At 37.2% G+C, this 26,826-nt stretch overlaps 1 protein-coding gene across 4 annotated transcripts in view; it reads left to right on the top strand.

Moving 5' to 3' along the window:
* Positions 1 to 26,826, top strand: part of LOC136032324 (translation factor GUF1 homolog, mitochondrial-like) — a 284,018-nt gene that overhangs the window by 29,236 nt on the left and 227,956 nt on the right. The gene's annotated exons all lie outside the window — the stretch shown is intronic.

The raw sequence follows: 26,826 nt of genomic DNA, 5'->3' as shown, positions 1-26,826 counted from the left end.
AATGGTCGAAATCTGACAGAAAACGTACACATTTGTCTTCCGCAAAAACACAGATGTATAAACTAGAGAAGCTCAGAACTAAGTCTGGAACTCAAAGAAAGTGGCAATGTCTTCCAGTCAAAGTCAGTTGATTGAGCCAGGAGATCTCGATATTGACTCAATGGCCCTGATTTACTCGGAGATCTCAGTGTTGGTGAAGCTGCTAAAGGTGGTCGCGTATTTTCAGAGCAAGTCATAAGTGAAACATCATAAATTCATTTCTGTCGTCAAAATGTACATGGTAAATCTAGGGACACGACATTGACTAGAAAGCAATTAATTTTTTTTTAATGTTGCTGTGAAACCGTCATGACACTCAAACTTGCTACAGGTAAGGGTCGAAATCTGACGGAATACGTACATATTTGTCTTCCGCAAAAACACATTAAACTAGAGCAGCTCAGAACTAAGTCTGGAACTCAATGAAACTGAAAACGTTTTCCAGCCAGAGCCAGCTGATTGAGCCAGGAGATCTCGATATTGACTTAATGACTCGATATACTGGATGATCTCAATACTCAGATGATCCCAGTGTATGGAGCTCCTAAAAGTTTTTTTTGAACCGTTTGCAATTTACTAAAGTTGATAATCATTACGTAGATGAAGCTACGCAACTCGAGGGAAATTGCATTGCTAACACCTGGCTAGATCACACCGAGACTAAAATAACTGTGGTAGTAGCTGTCAGAACTTGTAAAAATTTCTATTATCAGATTTCATCTCTTGGAATAATCTTTGATTGTTTCAAACCGCGAGCAATACTCTCGGAATGCCCTTTCTAAATTATATTGAAGTTTTTGTGATCATTCTGTTTCGTTTTTTGACGAGGCTCTACCCATTTCTGAAAAAAGATGCTAATAGATTTGTATTATCAGGATGTCCACTAGAAAAGGTGGTCAGATCTTAACCAAGTTTTGCAAGGAGAAAGAGCCCGTGTCCTAATTATGTCTAACGGTAGCAGTAATTCTAATTTGGTTCTGATCTGGCCTTTTTAAAAGAAAAGTCCCTAAATACTTGTTATCAGGAGATCTAACAGGAGAGATTATTAAGTCTGAACCAAACGAGGTCAGAAATAAGTTGAAATTCTCTGTGGCCGGCGTTTACCCTCCCCCCGGAGATTAACCCCCCTCTACCCCCCTCCCCCCTCCGGAGAGCACCCTAAGAAAATACCCCCGAAAATACCCCCCTCTATGAAAAATACCCCCGGACAAAAATACCTCCGTTCGGAAAATACCCCCAGAGGAAAATACTCCCCCACCCAAGAGGAAAACACCCCCAAGAGGAAAATACCCCCGTGGAAAATACCCTCCCGGAAAATACTCCCCGGCGTAAAATAAGGCTTTCCAAATCTATTTTTTTTATATTTCGATTGGGGGAAGGAATTAAATTTGGGACATAGATTTGCACATTAGGGGGGGGGGGGGTTAAAGTATAGCGGGTCTGCATGCAAAGTGTGTTAGGTACGATTATTCTGCATATCATGAAGAAAGAATTGTTTTCTGAATTCAAATTGTCCAAATATTTTACCCCCCCCTCCTTCCCTATTGTGTAACTCTATAGCACAAATTATATATTTCCCATATATTCTGTCATTTTTCTTTGTCTTGGCTCACGCTAAGCTGAAGGAAAAAAGCTAACGAAGAAACCGGTTTGCTCTCGAGTTTTACACAGCGTAAAACTTGAGTGAGTGGCGCATAATACACAAGTACCAAAATTCCTTCCCCTTACGGAAATTAAAAAAAGAAAACTCAAATTAATTTCTCCAATTTAAAAAGCCTTATTTTCCACGGGGGAGTATTTTTGACGGGGGCTGTTTTCCGGGGGGGGGGGTATTTTTTGGGGCGATATTTTCCATGGGGCTTATTATTTACGGGGGGTATTTTCAGGGGGGGGGGTAAACGCCTTGAACTAAAATATGCTAGGTGCGCCTCTGACAGCTTATACCAGTTGTAATCTCTTTGGAGGGAGAGGCCGATAAATTCTTGTTATTATGATATATACCAGAATGGGTTGTCAAACTCACAATGAACTTGAGGGCTGTGCGAATAAGTGCCTTAGTTTGTCTTTTGGAAATTTGAACCTGATAAAGCCTATGTAGAGTGTGAGGTTCCTAAATTCATTTTGTCAGGATATTCTCTACGAATTTTTTGGATATAAACAAAATTTGGTTGGACATAAGAGCCAACGTCCATTATATGTCTTTTGGCAGTGGTGTTAATTTAGGGGAGGGGCATGAGGGTTTCCCCCCATAAATTCCTCTCACACTCAAGATTTTGGAACATGCCTCTTTTGGGGGTATTTTCGTTATATATTACCTATTTTGGTATATCCATTGAAAAAGTAGAAAAAGAACGACAACCTCACCCTCCCTAGATATTAAAAAGTTTGCTTTGCCCTCCTCCTAATCTTCTGTGAATTGACACCACTTCCTTTTGGGATTAGTGGGGGAGTTTAAAGTTATAATACTGTCGTCAGAACAGTAACCAAAAGGTGGGATCTCGACCAACTCCACCCAAAAGTAATGGGTAAATGCTATTTCTGCCTTCCAGATTTCAGTGAGTGGTTCAGTCTTTTTGGGGAGATAAAGGAGGGGACTTTTGTTCGTCCAATCATCATTAACCCTTTCAGTCACGAATTTTATCGGAGAGGATGAAAATGTAATTACCTTTTTTTCTGCCTCCTGACATACCGAGGAACTTTTCTCAGAATTTTAAATCCAGAATCTCAGAACTTTTAAATCTCTTTTTGTGGCTGATTTTGAATGTACATGTATGAAGACAGAATAACACTGTTTATGTATTCAAATACTATATCTACAAAATTTGTGAGAAACCAAGATGACCAAATACGTTCCTATTAAATTCTTATCTAATTTAAGTACATTCTTATATCATTTTATTTTTTTGTTTAGAAATGTGAAATTTTGCAAATCAGTTCCTGCCTTCCTCCTTGCATAACGGGATCTTGCATATGATGCAGCTGAAGCGGATTTTTATGACGCATGAGACGTTCTTGCACTTTTTAAAATTTTTTTTTCTGGCCAATGGGCAAAAGAATCACGTTTTAAGGCAGAGCGTGGTCTTTGGAATTTTGTTTTCCACTTTTGGGACGGCCCAGCAACAGAGGGGCTATTGATTTCCTCTTCCTCGTCGTTGGTCGAGGGGACGTAGCGTGGCCTCCCTCGTCTTGTGGGCGTTGTCTCTTTTCTCGTAATCAGAGACTCGGCCACCTCTAGATGAAAAGTCATGGAGTCCTGGAACTCTTGGACTTTTGACTAGACTTACTTGACTTAACGCTCTTGCTCAGTAGGGTTGCCAGCGTAGGGTTGACAACGTAGGGTACTGGTTGACAATGCCTCCAAGTAGCCCTGTCCAGGGCTAAGGATGGGGCCTCATTTGGGTTGATGTTACGTTTGAGCTGGTGTTGGTTTATTACATCAGCCCATCTAGTGAGTGACCTTCCTCGGGGGTGTTCCCAGCCATTTCTCGAGGGATTGAACCTCGAGATGATCCTTGCGGGTTACTTAGCGGGAGACGAAGTAGATGGCCGTACAACCTTAGAGAGCGGGCTTCTACTTGGGTAGAAAGGTTCTTCAGCTTGAAGGTCTTCAGGATCTCAGTATTGCGGATCTTGTCATACCATTTGAAGCCTTGGACTTGACGCAGGTGTCTAGCCTGAACAGCATTGACCCTTCTTAGCTGTGTCTGGGTTATTGGCCATGTCTCAGATGAGTACAGCATGATGCTCTAGACTGTGGCGTTGTAAATTCGGGCTTTGGTATGGCAGCTAATTTGCGGTTTGTGAAGACTGCTCACAGGAGTCGTCCAAACACAGAGCTTGCCTTGGCTGATCTGGCTGAGATTTCGGCGTCAAGTGTGCCAATTGAGGATATAATTGATCCGAGATATGTGAACTGCCTTACCACATCGACAGCTTGGCCGTTAATTCCAACAGTTGAGAGTGGTGCTGATGCGGTCTTTTTTATGGGCATGATTTTTGTTTTCTTCCAGTTGATTTGCAGCCCAACTCCAGAGGCTGTGGAGGAGAGTGTCTCGAGTGCAGACTCAAGTTGGTCGAGATTGTCACTAAGGACAGCTACATCGTCCGAGAAGGTAACATGGGACAGAGCCCTTCCGGCATTACTGACGCCGAAAGGGTGGGCATGGTGCGTCTTGTTCAGGATGTGGTCGATGACGAAATTAAACAGCTCAGGTGCAGCAGCGCATCCCTTCCGTACTCCGTTTTGTATGAGGAAGGAAGAAGAAAGCTTCCTGTTAACCAGGACGGCGCTTTCTGTGTTGCTGTAAAGTTCTTCGAATAGGCTGACTATCTTTGCGGGTAGGCCCGCAGCTTTCAGGATTAGCAAAAGGGACGGTCTTTCAACAGTGTCAAAGGCAGAACGTAAGTCAATGAAAGCTATATAGGTTTTTTGTTGAATTCCAGTTTCTTCTCAACGATCTGTCTAACCATGTGAATCTGCTCAGTTTTTGATCTTCCTGGCATGAATCCGGCTTGTTGAGGGTGGCGCAAAGCATGTAGGAAACTTATTGCACGTTTCAAAAGTAGCATCGCAAACAGCTTTCCAGGAACAGACAGTAGGGTGATACAGTGATAGTTGCTGCAGTTCGTCTTGCTGCCCTTGCGCTTAAACACTGGCACAAGGATTCCTTTCTTCCAATCTGATGGTATAACTTTAGTGCGCTAGATAATGCTGAATACCATCTGCAGCCACAGTATCATTGCAGGGCCGCCTGTTCTGGGTAGCTCAGTTGTGATGCCACAAGTGCTGGCTGCTTTATTGTTCTTAAGTTTCTTTACGGCCGATCTGATCTCCTCAGCAGAAAATTTGTCACCGTCTAGGGCAGCAGTAGCTTCTGCAGCTGCAGCAACAAGCCCTTGGTCAATGCAATCGGGTGGATCTGAGTTGAGCAGTATGTCGAAGTGTTTCTTCCATAGACCAAGGCATTGGGACTGATCATATATGGTTTCTCCATTCGCTGCTTTCAGGCTTGTGGACGCCATGGTGTGTTGGCCAGTCAGCTCACGCAAGATCTTGAATGTGGCACCTATGTCTTTCTTTTGGGCAGCTTGCTCGAGCTCAGTGGCTTTGCCTTCAATGAAATCTTTCTTGTCCATGTGAAGCATAGAGTTGCGCTGTTTGTTGAGCTGTCTGTAGAGTGTCATATCTCCTCGTAGTCTCGCTCGCCGTCTCTGCTCGATCACTTCGAAGGTCTGGTTGCTAATTCACTCCTTCTTTTTTCGCTGCTTTAAGCCCACAACCTCTGTAGCTGCAGTGAGAAAATTAACCTTGAAAGTGTTCCACACTGCCTCGCTTTCTGAACACTGCTAGAGGGTCTCAAAGCGGTTAGAGACCTCAATCGTATACCGCTCACGAACCGAGGGATCTTGCTTCAGTTGAGAGGTGTCTATCGTCTTGGAGGAAGAGGAGTTACTCTTGTTGGTCCTCAGCTTGATTTTGATCCTTGCAGAAACAAGACGATGGTCGGCATTGCCGAGCTCGGTGCTTCTGTATGAGTGGCTGCTCTGGACAGACGAAAGCCAGCGTCGTCGTTCAATGATGTAGTCTTGCATCTTTTTTGTCTTGCCGTCATTGCTGTACCATGTTTGCATCGCAATGTCTTTTATCACGAACCAAGTATTTGTGGCTTATAGGGCGTGGGTGATGCAGCAATCAAACAGCCACTCACCATTATGATTCAGAGTGTCAACCATCACGGGTACAACAGCTGCATCATACAGGCCAGAGCTGTTGGCGACACAGACGTTAAAATCTCCTTGGAGTATGAGGTAGTCGTGCAGTGGCACGGAGGAGAGATCAGAGGACAGTAGCGCATAGAAGTCGTCTTTATCATCATCTTTGGCCTCGTTTTCCGGTGCAAAGCAGGTAAAAACACTTATCTTCCCGTGCTTGCGTCAATTCTCGCTCTCAGTAGACGCGATGAGATAGGTGCGAATGGCAGTAGGGCTTTCCGGGCCAAACTGTTGAGAACAAGGCCAACTCCCCCTCTTCTTTGGGTTCCGACAGACCAAAGCAGTGTCCATCCTTCTCCAATATCTTCTTCACCGCTTCCCGTAAGGTGCGTTTCTGTTATTCCTGCAATTGTCACTTTATATCTTTTTAGTTCTTTTGCTAAAAGAAGCTTAGAACTCGGCTGGCTCAGCTTCAGGACATTCCAGGTGGCAACATTAGTGCCACCTTGGTCAGTGATGTTCAAAGGGGTACGTCCTTGGGCAGGGCTGGGTCCATTTGGGAAAGTAGGTGGGGCATCCGAGGCTGTATTTCCAGTTGCTTTCGTAGCAATGAATTTCAGGAGGAGGACTGCTAACCCAACCTTCCCTAGGTGCATTTAGTTCTCCGGTGGCTAGTCGGATATCCAGAGGTACGTGAAGTCAGCTCTGCATGCACCAATCTTTTTAAGTTTGGTGTATTCAAGTCAGCTATTCACTGCCGCCAAGTTGATCATACGGAACTCAAGCCACAGTGTTCACTTCCTAGATCGAGTGAAGACTCGATAGTACGACACCATTTGGTCGAGTTTATCGACTCCGCCCATAGACTGGTTGTACACTGCAATATCTTCTAGTTGCCTTGCCGGTATCTTCCGGTGAGCCTTTTTTGCACAATCTCTTCACTTTTTCAGTTCCCCAGTTTTTATCAGTATTGAGGCGATAATGATTGATCTGCTGACCTTACACTTCACCAGACACAGGTTGCTACTTAGTAATTAATGGTAAGATCCTCCGCTTTTTTCTTAGGGGTTTATCAGGGTCGAGCTTTGCACCATGTACCCTGTTCGCTCTTTTGGTGCTTTTACCATAAATCTCCTTCTTTTCCAGTTCTTGTAGCAGAGGCATGCTGTTAAAAGAAGAAGTATCAAAAAAAAATTGAATAAGGTAAGAGGTGCACACGACTTGCCAAGGCTAGAACCATGGCCCTAATCCAAACTCCTTCTGTTCGTAAGTAAGGATGCTCCTCTTCCCCTAATGCACATCAAAGGTGAGGATTATGTCGCTGCTTTTGCAGAGCATGAAGATCTGTATACCCCATGGGATCAGTTTGCCATGTATGTGCTGCTTTATGACTAAGGCTCCAGTGTAAGGAACCATTTCGTCATCAACTGAAATGTATTCTGAACGTGTAATATTCCCAGTTTTTCGCAGGACTTGGTTAATGACTGGTCTTACCTTCCACAACCGATCCGGGTTCTGAGGATCCCTTTGATGTTTGTCGCCCTAGTAAAAGAAATTCCGAAGTCAGCAAAATTAATTGAAATTTTAAGGCGTCAGTTATAAGCGGCACGCGAGTTTGGCTACTCCAGTACATGGGATATCTGGGATACATGAAGGAACTCATGACAGTTTGAATTCCAATGAAATTCTTTATTTCTGTAGCAGTAGTACCGATACTTGTTCCTGTTTCATAGATAGAGTATAGGTTGCTATTTAGAGTATAGGTTAGTTTGTTCTGCCGCAAGTTCATAAAAGTTCGAATCAAAACACTTGTTGAAATATTACACAGGCTCTTCTCGTCCAACAGGCTGAGGACTTACTCCGCAATCAAGGACATCTTTTTTTGAATTTAGCGGCTTTTCAGATCAGTCAGCGCACCTCTGGATTTGATGCTTTCGTGGGTACAGCATCTCCTTTGTCAACAGTTTCTGATAACGTTTCAGCATCATCACTCTGGTTTCGTACGTTTTTCAGTGACCAATTATCCTCTTCATCATCCGAGTTTGGCAAGTCTGAAAGCACCTACAAATCGGAATCTATTTCGTCTAACACGTTGACAATATCCGCGTACCGAACTCTCCTTGTTGGCTGTATACCAGATGAACCTGGAAAAAACTCTAAAAAGTATGTACGAAGACGGGGAAAAAAAAACCCACCAAAAAACGACTAAAGTTGGGTCGTCCGACTTTGGCAAGTCCGAAAGCTCAGACAAAGCGGAATATATCTCGTCCAACACGTTGACAATATCCGCATGTCGAGCTCTTCTTGTTGGCTGCATACAAGTTGAACCTGGGAAAAAGGATTAAAAAGTATGTTCAAAGACAGGTAAAAAAATAACTAAAAAATGACCAAAAGAAAACAGCAAAACGAAACGAAAAATCAGCCCCAAAATAACACAACAAATCGGATGAAAAGTTGAGCGCGAATTACACTGTCCTCAGACAAGAATGTCAGAATTTGAAAAAATCAGTGACCTCTGTTTGTACATTTTACAATCGAAAGTAATTGCCAATAGATGGCTCTGGACATAGAGAACAAAAAATGAATAGTTGTTTTCATGTTTATTATCATAAAAAACCACACAAATTGAAATTTGACGTAATTTTGATAAAAACTGTACCACCTATGTTTTCAACATCGGTGTGAGTATGGAGCGCAAATCTACGAAGTCACATGATCTAATGGGTTTTTGAAAATGGGATATTTAGAGCTTGTCCCAGGTGGTGGTACAGTGATCGAAAGGACTAAGAAAGATCCGTTGGGTCTCAACTAAACCTTGCGGAAAGTATGCCTTTCAGGAATCCGCATCCAATGAATTTTTTTAGTCAGGCCACCTGAATTGTATGTCAGATTTTGACAGAAAATTACGAAAAGTAAGATTTTGTTTCTACGGTGTGCCTTTCTGGTGCTAAAACTATGATTTAACCTCTATGGGGGAGGAAAGCTGCATAAGAATACAGATGTGAGAAAAAGTTCGTTAATCTCAATCAAACTTGATGAGAAGTAACAGACAATGTCTTAGTGTTGCTTTAAAAGGGCTGCGAAACAAATTTGAATTTTATTGAAAAGGAGGGACAGGTATAACAGTAGTATGTCTCTAGAGTATATAATTATCATTACATCTAGCTAAAGAATTTTGTCCTTTTTATGTCTTTTCAGAGTATTGGATCAAATCTTCCTGTTTAATGAGAGCTTGAAGAGGACCCCTAAATTCTTGTTTTTAGGACTCCTACCGTAAAGAATAGCCAGATCCTAACCAAACAGGATAGGAAATAGTTGCTAAGCTCATAGTTTTTTCTTGTTATGTCTGCCTCTGATTTCACTTCAACTCGAGTCAAACTCTGGTCATAATCCAAAATCTGTGACGAAGGTTCCCAAAGTATTTTTATCAAACAGTTCGGGGTAACAAAGTGTAGTAAAGAGCGACCTGGCTTAATAATAACCGAAATTCTAAAATCGGAATTTTTATGCCAATAGTTACATCAAAAGAATTGCATTTTAATGCTAATTGTAAATATATTAAGTTTCATCAAGTTTAGTCTTACCCATCAAAAGTTACGAGCCTGAGAAAATTTGCCTTATTTTAGAAAATAGGGGGAAACATCCCCCCTAAAAGTCATAGAATCTTAACGAAAATCGTATCATAAGATTCAGCGTATCAAAGAACCCTCCTGTAGAAGTTTCAAGCTCCTATCTACAAAAATGTGGAATTTTGTATTTTTTCCCAGAAGACAGTTCACGGATGCGTGTTTATTTGTTTGCTTTTTTTTTCCAGGGGTAATCGTATTGACCCAGTGGTCCTAGAATGCCGCGAGAGGGCTCGTTCTAACAGAAAAGTTCTAGTGCCCTTTTTAAGTGACCAAAAAAATTGAAGGGCACCTAGTCCCCCTCCCACGCACTCTTTTCTCTAAGTCACTGCATCAAAATTTTGAGGTAGCCATTCTCTTCAGCTTATTCAAAAAGCTAATAACTATGTCTTTTGGGCCGACTTAATACCCCACAATCCCCGGGGGAGGGGCTGTAAGTTATAAACTTTGACCATTGTTTACATATAGTAATGGGTATTATGAAGTTAGTACAGACGTTTTCAGGGGGACTTCTTTACGTTGGGGTGGGGGTGGGTCGGGGGGAGGGGGTTACGTGGGAGGATATTTCAATGGAGGAACTTTTCATGAGGGAAGAGAATATCCATGAGGGTGGAGCAAGATTTTCTAGCATTATTTAAAAAAAGTGAGGAAATACATAAAATAAAAACATTCTCAACTAGAGGTAATGAGCAGCATTAAAACTTAAAACGAACATAAAATACTACGTATATAAGGGGGTTCGTCTCCTCCACAATACTTTGCTCTTTACGCTGAAGTATTTTTATTAATTTCAACTATTTATTCTACGGCTTTTGTGATTCAGGGGTTATTCTTAAACGTTTGGGATCAAATGCAAGCTTTAGTGTAAAGAGCGAGGTATTGACGAGAGGGTGAACCCCCTCATATATGTAATTAAAACACACAAATATAGGAGTTCGTTATGTAAGTTAATTCATAAGGTACGTATGTTGGTTACTAACAAAAACGTTCGTAAAAAAAATCTAGTTGCATTTTTAAGTAACCGAAAATTGGAAGGCAACTAGGCCTCCTCTGCCACCTCTTTTTCTTATTAAAATCGTCAGATCAAAACTATGAGAAAGCCATTTAGCAAAAAAAATATATGCAAATTTCGTTTTATTTATTCATGTGCGGTGAGCCAAAATCAAAACATGCATTAATTCAAAATTGTTCATAAATTAATTAAAAAAAAGTTTTTTTAACTGTAAGTAAGGAGCGACATTAAAAATTAAAACGAACAGAAATTATTCCGTATATCAAAGGGGTTGTCCTCTCCTCAACGCCTCGCTCTTTATGCTAAAGTTTTTTAATTGTTTTAAAAAGCAGAGTTGTGACAAAGAGTCAAACCTTAGCGTAAAGAGTGACGCGTTGAGGAGGGTACAACCCCTTTCATATAAGGAATAATTTCTGTTCGTTTTAATGTCGCTCCTTACTTGCAGTTAATTTTTTTTATTTAATCAGAACAGCAACCAGAAGGATTTGTCAGGTCTCTACCAACTTATCCAGAGGTAATATTTTATTTACTATATCTGTTTTTGTGTGTGTCATGAACCAAATCGATCTTTATGGGGTAAGAGGACGTGTGACTAGGGACAAAAAAGACAATACGAGAGCCCAAACTTTTTTGACGTGCCCCCCCCCGAACATCCATTCTGTATCTGCTCCTACTTATTTTTTGTCAAATATCTTCTTGGAAGGGGGTTGTCGATCGCTCCCAAAACTTAGTGTCTTTTGCAAAGTATTCTTATTTTTGTCCTTAGTCCATCGAAATTTACAAAATTAAATACTTACTAATTCAGTAGAATGTCCATTGAACATACTAAGACCACATTGTCTATATATATTTGACAAAAAAAAAATTAATTAAAAGATAACCAGGAAGTGAGGGTAATATCAGCCAGTGAACAAAAAAGAAGTGAAAGGTATAAAAGTAGATATTTCAGCAAGGGCCTCCGCCAAGCCGTCTTCAGTGCAAAAAGAAAGAACAGCAGAAAAAAACTGACTTTTTGAAGTGATCTCTAACAGAGTAGCTGAAGCACTAACTGTTTCTTCTACTCTGTTAGAGTTCACTTCAAAAGCTTATTTCTTTCAGCACTGAAGACGACCGAAATATCCGCTTTTATTGTTTTTGCTTTTTTTCTGTCCACTGGCTGATTTCCCTCGTTTTCTCGGCTATTTTTATGGCACTCTGTATAAACCAAAAAATCTTGGAAAACGCTTAGAGTGGGGATCGGAATGAAACTTGGTGGTAAAAATAATCACAAGTCCTAGATACGTGATTGACATAATCGGAACGGATCCGCTCTCTTCGGGGGAGTTGGGGGGAGGGTTAATTCAGAAAAATTAAAAAAATAAGGTATTTTTAACTTACGAAGGAGTGATTGGATCTTAAAGTTTGATGTTTGGAAGGATGTCGTGTCTCAAAGCTCTTATTTTAAATCTCGACCGGATCCAGTGACATTGGGGGGGGGGCTAAAATCTCGGAAAACGCTTAGAGTGGAGGGATCGGGATGAAAGTTGATGGGAAAAATAATCGTAAGTCCTAGATACGTGATTGACATTACCGGAACGGGTCCACTCTCTTTGGCGGAGTTGGGGGGGGGGGTTGATTCTGACAAATTATAAAAATGAAGTATTTTTAGTTTACGAAGGAGTGATCGGATCTTAATGAAATTTTATATTTGGAAGGAGATCGTGTCTCAGAGCGCTTATTATAATTCCCGACCGGATCCGGTAAAATCTTGTAAAACGCTTAGAGTGGAGGGATCGGGATGAAACATGGTGGGAAAAATAAGCACAAGTTATAGATACGGGATTTACATAACCGGAACGGATCTGCTCTCTTTGGGGGAGTTGGGGGGGGGAGGGTTAATTCTAAAAATTAGTAAAAATTAGGTATTTTTAACTTACGAAAGAGTGATCCTACCTTAATAAAATTTCATATTTAGAAGCATCTTGAAACTCAGATCTCTTATTTGAAATCCCGACCGGATCCAGCGTCATTAGGAGGAGGGAGGGAGACCGGAAATCTTGGAAAACGCTTAAAGTGGAGAGATCAGGATGATACTTGGTGGAAAGAATAAGCACAAGTCCAAGATAGGTGACTGACATAACCGGACCGGATCCGCTCTTTTTGATGGATTGGGGGGGGGGGGGTAATTCTGAAAAATTAGAAAAAATGAATTATTTGTAACTTACGAACGGCTAATCAGATCCTAATGAAATTTCATATCTAGAAGGATCTTTTGCTTTAGAACTCTCATTTTAATTCCCGACCAGATCCGGTGACATTGAAGGGAGTTGGAGGGGGAAACCAGAATTCTTGGAAAACGTGAAAATCGAGGCATCATACGAGTGGGTGATCGGATCTAAATGAAAATAGAAAAATTAAGGTATTTTTAACTGAAGAACAGGTGACCGGATCTTAATGAAATTTGATATTTAGAAAGAACTCATATCTCAGATTTCTTATTTTAAATCACGACCGGATCTGTTGACATTGAGGGGAGTTCGAGTGGGAAACCGGAAATCTTGGAAAACGCTTATAAATCTCATAGATACATGATTGACGTATCCGGAATGGATACGCTCTCTTCGGGTGAGTTAGGTGGTGGGGTTCAGTGCTTTGGCGAGTTCGGTGCTTCTGGACGTGCTAGGACGATGAAAATTGGTAGGCCTGTCAGGAAGCTGCACAAATTGACTTGATAAAGTCGTTTTCGCCAATTCGACCATCTGGGGGCTGAAGGGAGAGGAAAAATTAGAAAAAGTGAGGTATTTTTAACTTAGAGTGGGTGATCGGATCTTAGTGAATTTGATATATAGAAGGACCTCGTGACTCAGAGCTCTTGTTTTAAATCCCTACCGGCATTAAGCCTCTGATTTTCCTTTTAAAGCAATCTATTGATTCTTAGAATTTTGCTAGAGCTCATACCAAATGAGCTCTTGGCTCTTCCGACCTCGTCACAAGTGCCATATGAGCTCTTAGCTTTTTTTCTTTCTGTCAAACGTCCATGGATTGAAAAAAACTTGCACTCTCAAAATTAATTTTTTGCCTGTTTACATTTTTTTTAATTAAAAAAAAATAAAATATATATAGCGAGTAGAGAAGTCGACAAGGCCTTGATGATATGATTCTAAGTTTTTGATAGTATGATTCTTTGAGCCCGAAGGACTCAAAGTAAAATTTAAGGACTCAAAATGAAATTTGTACCAAAAAAGACTATCAAATTTGAAAAGAGCATAGAAAAGGCATCAAGTGACATATTGCCTTTCTTCCTGGCTAAATTATATGAACAAGTATAAAGTAACCAGGGTATAAGCCTAGAATTGAAGCTGTTCAGAAGAAAACAATTCTTGCATCATAAAAGGCTATGCAGAATAATAGTAGTTCACACTTTTTGACTCTAATTCCACTGTACATTAATTTGATCAGTTTTTCTTTTATATTGTCTTTTACTTGCTTTGCCATTTATGTCCATTAAGTATACAACATATTCCTTTTATCTTTCATATTTAATTAATTATCATTTTCCTTCTTGACTCCAAATTGCGACTTAGTATTTTATTCGATATCTCCTTGACATCTCCATATTAGTTTACGAGTAAAGCCAAGGAATAGAGATATTCGTTCTCCAGCGGACTTCTTGAGCCATCTTCGAAATCAGTGTAATATATGCTCTCTTTTTTTGGTCTAATCTTTGGGTACGGTCTAGGTGTTTGTTTGGGAATGGGCATTATGACTAGTTATTATGTTTAATTTCTCCATGACATTTTGACGTTTATTTACAAGTAGAGGCAAGGGACAGAGGTATTTTGTGCATTCATTTCTCATCTGTTTTTTTTTCCGTTAAAATGGCTATTGAAACTTTCAACCAAGAGTGTTCACAGTGAAAAGTACAATGGTGCCCTTTTTATGCTTACCAGTCCTTCAATCAGAAATATAATAAAAAAATTTCTTGGTGTCATATGAACTTGATGATGGCACTGTCAAGACGATTAAAAAGAAAAAAAAAAGAAAAAAACGTATATAGGGTCAAAAGCTAGTCAGCAGACAATTTATTGAACCTACTACAGAGGATAGGAGAGGTGTATATCAGAAGGGAGTCGTGCACCTCTGTTTATTGGTTTTAACCATGAAGATAATAATGGTACCATTGTTATACTTCCCAGCCTTAATTTTTATCGAATTTGTTAAAGCATATATTTATGAGCAGTAGCTTTTAAATGAGCTATTAAATATATGTGTAAGATGTGCCCACTTCTTTAAATTTAGACTGGGTAGGCTTTATATAATTTTTTCCATCATTTTCTTTTTACGCATGTTATTTTTTTTAAAGATGGGAAATAGTTTTACTTACTTTCACCAAAGAATACAGTCTGGGAGGCTGCAAACTAGAAATATGAATTCTTCGGCTCTTAACGATTTAATCCGCTTTTCTTCTGTATTATCTGTAACTTGCTGTGCCATTTATGTCCCTTCAGTATAAAACTTATTCCTTGTATCTTTGATATTTAATTTATTATCATTTTCCTTCTTGACTACGAATTATGAATTATTATTTTATTCCATATCCCCTTGACATTTCCATGTTGATTTACGAGTAAAGCCAAGGAATAGAGATATTTCCTTCCCCAGCGGACTTCCTGAGCCATGTTCGAAATCAGTGTAGTATATGCTCCGTTGTTTCAGTCTGATCTTTGTGTATGGTTTAGGTGTTTGGTTGGGAATGGGCATTATGATTAGTTATTATATTCAATGTCTCCTTGACACTTCGATGTTGATTTCCAAGTAGAGTCAAGGAACAGAGCTGTTTTTTGCAATCATTTCTCATCTTTTTTTTCATTGAAATGGCTATTTTCTGAGGTGGAGTTTCTGAATCGTTTTTGAAAAAAAGTTTTGTATATTCCCCTTTTGTGTATGACCATTGGGCATGGGTATGATATGACTTATTACTATACTCCATATGATCCGTTTCCATTTTTTTGAACCATCATAATGATTTTGAACTTAAGTGGCAACCAAGTATTTTGGTAGCTAATAATTAATTTATTAATTAACGTACCGTGAATTAATCAATTAATCAAGGTAATGTCAATTAATTCATTAATTAATTTGGCTTCTGCACGAATGCTATTGAACACGAGAATTTCGACATTCATAGACAATTCGATTTTGGAACAATAGTCCATCAGCTGAGAAAGATTGGACCTTAGTGAAAGATCTCTATACAAACAATTGTGTCGTAAAAGTAAATAATACTTTCGCTTCATTTCCATCAAAATTTTGATTTATTTTAGTACTTCCTGGACACTTCCACTGTGATATACAAGTGGAGGAAAATCAAGTTGAATTTCCCCGGAGAATTTTTCCAGGAGAGGGGATGCAAACTGTAAAAGTGTGTTCTAGCTCAGTTTTTTCTTGCAGTTCTTTGGGAATTCTTTGAGTTGTGAGGATCTGCCCCTTGAAGTTGCTGTTTTTCAGCCCTCCTCCAAAGGAGTGAGACCTTCCACGAAGTAAAAATACTTCGAAAAGTCAAATACTTGGAGAAGTAACGATATGACCGTCATAGAACAGAGATTATTCGATGTATATGGGGAGCTGGCCCTCTTCAATCTCCTGTTCTTCACGGCAAAGGTTTATACTGCTGATTGCAAGCATGTATGAGCGTAACCAATGTAACTAATTAGTAAATGCAATTTTCTATTCAATGATAGCCCTTTAAAATACTTGCACTGTAAGTTCCATTATTTAAAGGAAATGTGAAACCATAACCTCTGTATTTGTGAGACACAGTAGTACTTTTTTCCCCATTCCAATTGCTGTTGTGTTTGCACGGTTGTTTTAAAGTATTGGGGGCGAAAATTCAAAATTTTTCGTAGACAGTGTTGGATCTGAAAGAGGGTAGCCCTCCCTCTTAATATAATTGCCCCCTCAAGCTCTACTCTTTATATAAAGTCTAACTTCTTCAGAACAATGCATCGAGAAAATGAGCTGATTTTTAGTACCCAATTCATCAGTAATGAAGGAGGTGGTTTCGAAAAGTGTTGCATGACTCAAGTTTTTTTCAAAAATACGGCTACTTCGGGCTGAATCCAAAGAACTAGGAGCACTGTTAAACTTTAAAGCCTAGGTTATATCATCCTATAGGTGTTTTTTTTCCAAATTTTGATGGGTTCTACCCAAATGATAATTGTCGTAGTCACATGATATTTCATATTCTCCCCTTTGACGACTAACTGGGGTATTATCTTTACCAGGGTTTAGGAAATTCGTAATGTTTAAATTACCGTAAAAACTACCTACATGTTTTTTTTGTATAGAGACTTTTCTAAGTCTCGTAGTTAATAATTGCTTTAATACATTTTTGAAATTAATGATTGTATTATTATAAATAATAATAACAACAAGATGGAAAAAACCCTTTCAAAAAGTATATCTCTGATAAAATTTGATTCTTTCATGGCACAGGCCTCCCAGCAAATGCTTAGGACAGCATTAACAAGAGAAATTGCTAAAGTTCTTTCATCCTGTGCGAGTTGATTATAAATAGGATGAATATATATATAAGGCATAATTTACATATACCCTTAACCTTATTGGCATATACCCTAAATCTCATTGACATACACCATAAACCTCATTTGCATGGTACCTCATTTGCATATTCCTGTCAGGACATGATTTGCAAAAGCCAACTATTGCTGCTTATATCAGGGTTGAATAAAGCTGATTTACATTATCATACATTTAACCTTAATGAAACCGGTTAACATTATCTTAAGTTGCCTTTACTGAGTGTATGTAAGGCGGAATTTTAAATATATTATATTAAAAGACGTCGATAATAGAATTTTAAAAAAACCTAGTCCAAAAGAAATGTCACTACAAATGTTGCCTTTCTAAAATAAAAAGGCACGTGCAGCATATGCATAATATTTTTATTTTCTATTTGAAAAATATCACAAGTGAATTTCTTTTGCTATTGGCTTGAAAAAATCATCTTTGTGGTATTACGTTTGAATGTGCACTTTTGTTGTTGACTGTGGAACATGAAGAAATTGACTATACCACTAGAAAGTAAACTATAATGTTTTTCAGTACGATAATATCTTGTGGAGTACTACATTACGCCATATGAATTTTATGCAAATATGTAATACTGTACGTGCCATTATTTCAATAAGAATACTTCATTGAATTAGTTTGTTACGTTTGCGATATTTCATGCGGCCACCCCCTTGATCCTCTATGGTTGGTCATCGAAAGTAGTTGGTTTATTGTATGTTTTTGATCAGTTCTGAATTTTCTCAAAGAAGAGAGAAAAAGTTACACCCCAATTCCGAATTTTTCCATAGAAGAGAAAAATGTTCAACTTCTATTCTGAATTTTTCCAAAGAAGAAAAAAAGTTCAAGTTCATTTCTGAGTTCTGGATTTTTTAACATTTTCATATTAGAATTGGACATGTTATGCTGGTAATTAGGTTGAAATAGACAATTTGAAATGATTTCTACGTAAATTTGAGAGGTTATTAGCAAATGGTTCTGTGAAGTGGATATTTTTGGTGGGGGAGCCATTGGACAATGGGTTGTTAAATTGGTAAAAATGTCAAAATTAAATCAAGGTCTTGCAACTGGCCTGTGTTAAAGAAATTTATGATGTTACATGCTAGAAAGAAGCTTGAGAAATGTTTTTGAAGAAGCTAGACAAAGAAGCTCGAAGAATCAAGGGATGTTCCGTGAGAAACCATTAAGTAAAAGTACTTTTACATATAACAAACTTAGCTCTTAGCTAGTAGATAACTTCTGATTGTCTTAATTGCTGAGCGATAATCAAAAAATTAATGCAAGCACTATTGGCTACAATAGATTCAGGTAGTCGATAAATTCCGAGTGTTTTACTCTCTGACGGAGTATCGAAAATTTAGCGAAAGCACGCATAAGCACAACAAACTTAGCTAGTAGATACATCCTGTGTGTTTCAGATGCAGGCTGAATACCAGAAATTTAATAAATGCACTTTTTAGTACAACAAAATCAGCTACATGATAAATCCTGAATTTTTTAGTTACCGACCGGATATAAAAAAATTTAGTAAAAGCAGTTTTGAGCACAACAAACTCAGCTAGTTGGTAAATTCCGAATGTTTTAGTTGCTGACTGGGTAACAAAAATATAATAAAAGCAATTTTCGAGTACAACAAACTCGACTAATTGATAAAGTCCACGTGTTTTACTTGCAGGCTGAGTTCCAAAAATTTAATAAAAGCGCTTTTGAATACAATATATCTCAACTAGTTGGTAAATTCCGAGTCTTTTAGTTACCAACTTGGTATAAAAAATTTGATACGAGCACTTTTGAGTACAGACAAACCCACCTAGTTGGTGTATTCTGAATGTTTTAGTTACGGACTGAGTATAAAAAACTTAATAAAAGCAGTTTTGAGTACAATAATTTCAGCTAAATGGTAAATTCCAAATTTTTTAGTTACCGACTGGATATCAAAAATTCTAATAAAAGCACTATTGAGTACAACTCAGCTAGTTGGTAAATGCCGAGTGTTTTAGTTACCGACTGGGTATCAAAAAATTTAACAAACACACTTTTGGGTACAACAAACTCAGCTAGTGAATATATTCCGAGTGTTTAAATTGCTGACTGATTAACAAAAATTTAATGAAAGTACTTTTGAGTGTAACGATTTCAGCTAGTTGATAAATTCTGAGTGTTTTAGTTACTGACTGGGTACTAAAAAAAATTAATGAAAGTATTTTTGAGTTCAACAAACTCAACTAGTGGATAAATTCCTGGTGTTCTGGTTACTGATTGTGTATCAAACTTTAATAAGCACTTTTGACTAGAACCAACTCAGCTGGCTGTTAATTTTCTAGTTTTTTTTTAGTTGCTGACTGAGTATCCAAAATTTAGTAAAAGCACTTTTGAGTAAAACAGACTCAGCTAGTTGCTAAATTCCGTGTGTATTAGTTGCAGGCTGAATGCTAAAACTTCAACAAAACTACTTTCGAGTATAACAAACACAGCTAGCTGATAAACTCTGGATGTTTTAGTTACCGACTGGGTGTGAAAATTTAATAGAATTACTTTTGAATGCAACAAACTCAGCCTGTCGATAAATTCCGAGTGTTTTAGTTGCTGACTGGGTAACAAAAATATAATAAAAGCAAATTTCGAGTACAACAAACTCGACTAATTGATAAATTCTGTGTGTTTTACTTGCAGGCTGAGTTCCAAAAAATTAATAAAAGCGCTTTTGAATACAACATATCTCAACTTGTTTGTAAATTCCGAGTCTTTTAGTTACCAACTTGGTATAAAAAATTTAATTCGAGCGCTTTTGAGTACAACAAAGTCACCTAGCTGGTGTATTCTGAATGTTTTAGCTACGGACTGGGTATAAAAAACTTAATAAAAGTAGTTTTGAGTACAGTAATTTCAGCTAAATGGTAAATTCCAAATTTTTTAGATACTGAGTCTTTTAGTTAACGACTGGATATAAAAAATTCTAATAAAAGCACTATTGAGTACAACAAACTCAGCTAGTTGGTAGAATTTAGCTAGTTGATAACTTACGTGTGTCTTACTTTCTGGCTGAGTACCAAAAATTTAATAAAAGAACTCTTGCGTACAACTCAGCTAGTTGGCAAATTCTGAGTGTTTTAGTTACCGACTGGGTATCAAAAAATTTAACAAACACACTTTCGGGTACAACAAACTACCAGTGAGTAGATTCCGAGTGTTTTAATTGCTGACTAATTAACAAACATTTAATGAAAGCACTTTAAAGTGCACCGATTTCAGCTAGTTGATAAATTGCGAGTGTTTTAGTTACTGACTGGGCACTAAAAAAAATTAATGAAAGTACTTTTGAGTTCAACAAACTCAACTAGTGGATAAATTCCTGCTGTTTCAGTTACTGATTGTGTATTAAACTTTAATAAGCACTTTTGACTAGAACCAACTCAGCTGGCTGGTAATTTTCTAGTGTTTTAGTTGCTGACTGAGTATCCAAAATTTATTAAAAGCACTTTTGAGTACAATAAACTCAGCTAGTTGCTAAATTCCGTGTGTTTTAGTTGCAGGCTGAATGCCAAAACTTCAACAAAACTACTTTTGAGTAAAACAAACTCAGCTAGCTGATAAACTCTGGATGTTTTAGTTACCGACTGGGTGTGAAAAATTTATTAGAATTACTTTTGAATACAACAAACTCAGCCTGTCGATAAATTCAGAGTGTTTTGGTTACTGTCTGAGTAACAAAAATTTAATGAAAGCACTTTAGAGTACAAAAAACTCAGCTAATCGATAAATTCCGGGTGTTTCAAGTGTTGACTGAAAATTAAAAATTTAATAAAAGCACTTTTGAGTGCAATAAACTCAGCTAATTGATAAATTCCGTGTGTTTTAGTTGCAGGCTGAGTACCAAAAATCTAATAGAAGCGCTTTTGAGTACAACAAACTCATGTTGTTGATAAATTCCATGTGTTATACTGACAGGAAGAGTACCAGAAATTTAATAAAAGCAATTTTGAGTTCAACAAACTCAGCTTATTGGTAAATTTTGAGTTTCACAGTTACGCAATGGATATAATAAAATTCAATAAAAGTACAATTAAGTACAACAAACTCAGCTAGTTGGTAAGTTCCGAGTGTTTTAGTTGCTGAATGAGTAAAATTTATTGAAAGCACTAGTCAGATGTATATCTGTTGTTTTGTGTTGGTTTTCTGTAAATACTTAAATCTAATCTGTTACCGCTACGAATAATTAACACATCGAAATACGGTATTTTACTTGTATTTAAAATTTTTAGAGTAAACTTCAAATTTCTATCATATGTATGAAAGTGATCTAAAAAACCCCTAAGTTCGTCTTCCCTATAGTTCCAAAGTGATATTAAATCATCCATGCAACATCTCCAGTAGATGTGTTAAAATTGAAGCCTGTTGGAACCATCGTAATGTCCTTTTAAAGTTAGAACATTTAGGCATAAAAACGTACTTATTTAGGGTTTTTGGCGCTCTTCCCCCTACACACACATAAATTCTCCTTATTTCCCAATTATACACTACTGCACACAATTTTATGACTTCCTCCACCAATGAATCACTTCAGTTAAATGAAGCTTTGAAATAATTGTTTACTTTAACTATTTGTTTTGTATCGACTTCGTGCGTTTTTATGGACGAATGTGTCACCGGTCGTCTTCTTACCGTCTTTGAAACTGGGAATGTTTGTCAACAGTTCTAAATTTTATAATTTTATAAATTTTACTTTATAAATCTAGTTTATAAATTTTATAAAATTATTTATAAAATTTAATTTATAATATATACATTTATAAATTTTAAATTTTGTAATTTTTGTCAATTTTATAATTTTACTAATAGTTCTAATGTTTCTTCAGTAGTCCTAAATTGTTTAATTACCTCAGAATTTTTATGGCCCTTGGTATTAACCAAGTGACACTTAGCAATCGCAAATTCTGTCGGTCTGTCGGTCTGTAGGTCCTGGTTTTGCTACTTTAGGCACTTCCAGGTAAGCTAGGACGATGAAATTTGGCAGGCGTATCAGGGACCGGACCAGATTAAATTAGAAATAGATTTGACCATCTTGGGGGGGGGGAGTGGGGGGCCTGTTAATTCGGAAAAAATAGAAAAATTGAAGTATTTTTAACTTACAAACGGTTGATTAGATCTTAATGAAATTTGATGTTTGGAAGGATATCGTGTCTCAGAGCTGTTATTTTAAATCCCGACCGGATCTGGTGACATTCGGGGGAGTTGGGAGGGGGAAACCTAAAATCTTGGAAAACACTTAGAGTGGAGGGATTGGGATGAAACTTTGTGGGAAAGATAAGCACAAGTCCTAGATACATGATTGACATAACCGGAATGGATCCGCTCTCTGTGAGGTAGTTAGGGAGGGGGGGGGGTTAATTCTGAAAAATTAGAAAAAAATGCGGTATTTTTAACTTACGACGTGATTGGATCTTAATGAAATTTGATATTTAGAAGGATATCTTTTCTCAGAGTTCTTACTTTAAATTCCGACCGGATCTGGTGACATTGGGGAGGGAGCTGGGAGGGGGAAACCTAAAACTTGGAAAACACCGAGAGTGGAGGGATCGAGATAAAACTTAGTGGGGAAAATATGCAAAAGTCCTAGATACATGATTGACATAACTGGAACGGATCCGCTCTCTTCGGGGTAGTTGGGGGGGGGGGGGGTAATTTTGAAAAATTAAAAAAATGAGGTATTTTTAACTTCCGAACGGGTGATCTCAATGAAATCTGATATTTAGAAGAATATCGTGTCTCAGAGCTCTTATTTTGAATCCTGACCGGATCTGGTGACATTGGGGGGGGGTAGTTGGGAGGGGGAAACGTACAATTTGGAAAACACTTAGAGTGGAGGTATTGGGATGAAACTTGGTGGGAAAAATAAGCAAAAGTCCTAGGTATATGATTGACATAACCGGAACGGATTCGCTCTCTTTTGGGTAGTTGGGGGGGGGGTTAATTCTGAATAATTAGAAAAAAAATGAGGTATTTTTAACTTACGAACGGGTGATCGGACCTCAATGAAATTTAATATTTAGAAGGATATCGTGTCTCAAAGCTCTTATTTTAAATCCCGACCGGATCTGGTGACATTGAGGAGAGTTTGGGATGGGGGAACCTAAAATCATGGAAAACGCTTAGATTGGAGGGATCGGGATGAAACTTGGTGGGAAAATAAAGCAGAAGTCTTAGATACTTGATTTACATAATCGGAGCGGATCCGCTCTATTAGGGGGGGGGGGGGTTAATTTTGAAAAATTAGAAAAATGACGTATTTTTAACTTACGAAGGAGTGATCGGATCTTCATGAAACTTCATAAATAGAAGGATCTCGTAACTCAGATCTCTTATTTTAAATCTCAACCTGATGCAGCTCAATTGGGGGGGGGGGCAGTTGGGGGGACTAGAAATCTTAGAAAATACTTGAAACTGGATGGGAAGGATAAAAACCTTTCTAAGATACGTGACTGACATAACCGGACCGGCTCTGTTCTCTTTAGTGGAGTTGGGGGGGGAATTTTGAAAATTGGGGTATTTGTAACTTACGAAAGGGTGGCCAGATCTTAACAAAATTTGATATTTAGAAGGATCTTGTGCTTTAAAGCTCTTATTTTAGATTCCGACCAAATCCTGTGACATTGGGGGAGTTGGAGGGGGAAACCGGGATTCTTGGAAAACGTGAAAATTGGGGAATTTTTATCTTACGAATCGGTGATGGAATCTTAATGAAATTTGATATTTAGAAGGAATTCATGTCTCAGAGCTCTTATTTCAAATCCCGACCAGATTTTTGACATTGGGGGGAGTTGGAGGGGGAAATCTTGGAAAACACTTGGAGTGGAGGAATCGGGATGAAGCTTGGTGGATAGAATAAGCAAATGTCCTTGATACGTGATTGACAGAACCGTACTGGATTCGCTCTCTTTGGGGGAGTTGGGCGCAGGGGTTCAGTGATTTGGCGAGTCAGGTGCTTCTGGACGTGCTAGGACGATGAAAATCGTTAGGCGTGTCAGGGACCAAATTGACTTGATAAAGTCGTTTTCCCAGATTCGACCATCTGGGGGGCTAAAGGGAGACGAAAAATTAAAAAAAAATATGAGGTATTTATAACTTACGAGTGGGTGATCGGATCTTAATGAATTTTGATGTTTAAAAGGACATCGTGACTCAGAGCTCTTATTTTAAATCCTGACCGGCATTAAGCCACTTATATTCCTTTTAAATCAATCTATTGATTCATAGAATTTTGTTACAGCTCACACCATATGATCTCTTGGCTCTTAGCTCTTCTTGCCTCGTCACAAGTGCCATATGGGCTCTTAGCTCTTGTTACTTCATTGCATTTTGACTCTCTGAGGCAAAATTTTTTTTTTTCGCCACAATGTTGTTGAAAATGCCACTTTGCCGTGGCGTAACTTTTTTTTTTTTACTTCGGGATCGCACTACAAGATTTAATTTCCGTTCGAATTAGCCCTCTTCCAATATTCTAGGATAAATGTTTCAATACTATCACCCCTGCTGAAAAATAAACAAACACGGACCTATGATCATACTTGTCGACAAAATGCAATTTTCTTTTTCAACTTTGTAGAAATTGTTCAAAATCAATATTTTCTTTCAATAAAGATTAATCCCCTATTTGGGAGTATTTTATCCCTTCTTCATATATCCTCCACTGGAGTTATTATTAACTTATGCTGAATGCATTCTTTTAATTGGATAAACTAATCAATAAAACTAAAATACTTTTTATACTAAATGACCATGGTTTTATTTTGCATATTATAAACTTGTATATAGGATTAAAAATTATTTTTATTTTAATCGAATATCAGAGTTATAATGCATACTAGTGTACACAACTATATCGTCAATTCTACAATTGTAAAGGTGCTGCTTCTTTTTACATTTGACGCATTGGCGCATCCAGGTTGATGTACAAGCATAGGTGAACAGCTCACGATTATTATTACTATTGATTTAATTACCCTTAATGTAGAAAACGAAAAGAATATTGACTGTGAAAGAGGAAAAAGAAATATAAGTTAAAGAAAAACCGATAAAATCGCACTAGTTTATGTGTGGTCATCTTCGATGACGTTAGGTCGTATATTTTTCTGCGTTATTTTTTCATGGGGTTTTCCACATTGTAGTTATTAGGCCTAGTTGACTCAACATGATTATATTTCTACTTTTGTTGATTTAATTACCCTTAATGTAGAAAACGAAAAGAATATTGATTGTGAAAGAGGAAAAAGAAATATAAGTTAAAGAAAAACCGATAAAATCGCAGTAGTTTATGTGTGGTCATCTTTGATGACGTTAGGTCGTATATTTTTCTGCGTTATTTTTTCATGGGGTTTTCTACATTATAGTTATTAGGCCTAGTTGACTCAACATGATTATATTTCTACTTTTGTTGTACTATGTTTGTGTTAATTGGCTCTTTTGTATTTAAATCTATAATAACTGAAATTTATATTGTAAGGTAAAAATTAATATGCACGGTTATAATTTATTTTTATCGAAACAGCCTGTATAATTGGTAAGTGTACCAAACTTCCAGCCAATCATTAATCTTCATGTTTAAAAACAATTATGTTAAGCTGTATACAAAGAGTACCTGATGCCAAGTGAGTATTTCTCACTTTGCTTACGATCAGTTGGTTTTCTCAAAATGGTGATGAATTTTATTTTTAGTTGTGAAGAGTCTTGCCTGTGTGTGTGTGTTTTTTTTTTTTTTTCATAACGGCTAGAACAAGATTTTGGCTTGATTTTTTCTTTTTTTTGGGGGGGGGGAGGTTAGACGAGGTCGAATTATTATGCGTGTAAGATATGACTGTTTTGTATTATTGCACTTCCAGGCTGATTAACTCGTAGATTTTTTTTGTTGTAGATTCTAATTTTGAATTTAATTTTATTCTATATTATATTAATATATTGTATTTCGTATTATGTTTAAATTATAATCTAAAATATATGATAGACTTTGAATATCATAGATTTGTATATATTATTATAATTTTTTATAATACTCTTTTTTACATTTAATACTCTTTTAATGTATTTGGTCCATATAATTTCATTAAAATTCATTATACTTTCAAAACTATGACCATTTTTTTTATTGGCATCTAGGCTTTCCTTGGTTGATTGGTGAGTAGAGGGGAAGAACATAAATCCTGGAAGCATGCATTAATAATGACCATAATATATTTAGTGTTTTAAAAGCTTGTACGTACTATAGTTTATTTTTATTGTAATAATATTATGAATTTATGATTTATGATTATTCGTTTAGTTTTATTAAATGTTTATCATGCTTCTTGTAAAATTATGACTTTTTTAAAATTTGATAATTCATCACTTCCAGGTTAAATTATAAATTATATATATATATATATATATATATATATATATATATATATATATATATATATATATATATATATATATATATATATATATATATATATATATATATATATATATATATATATATATATATATATATATATATATATATATATATATATATAGTTTCCCATTCCCTGAAAGTAACATACACTCAAATATCACATATTCAGCGTTTTTCTCACAGTTACTTCGTTATGCAAGGATTTGTAGTAATTATATTGATTTTAAAAATAGATGTAAAATCTTAAGCCAAAAATTGATATCAAGAGGTTTTTCTGCAAATAAATTAACTTGGCAATTTAAAAAATTTAGTTTTCATTATAATGAACTTTTAAATAAATATCAAAAGAATTATCTAGAAATACTTAAAGAAATTTTCAACTAATTTCGGAGGTTCGAGAAATGTTGTCACAGCGCCATTTATTTTGAATTGTGTTT

Source organism: Artemia franciscana, chromosome 10 (genome assembly GCF_032884065.1).
Source record: "Artemia franciscana chromosome 10, ASM3288406v1, whole genome shotgun sequence".
Classification (NCBI taxonomy): domain Eukaryota; kingdom Metazoa; phylum Arthropoda; class Branchiopoda; order Anostraca; family Artemiidae; genus Artemia; species Artemia franciscana.
The sequence above is the reverse complement of the archived record's forward strand: the minus strand, read 5'-3'. Positions and strand labels throughout refer to the sequence as shown.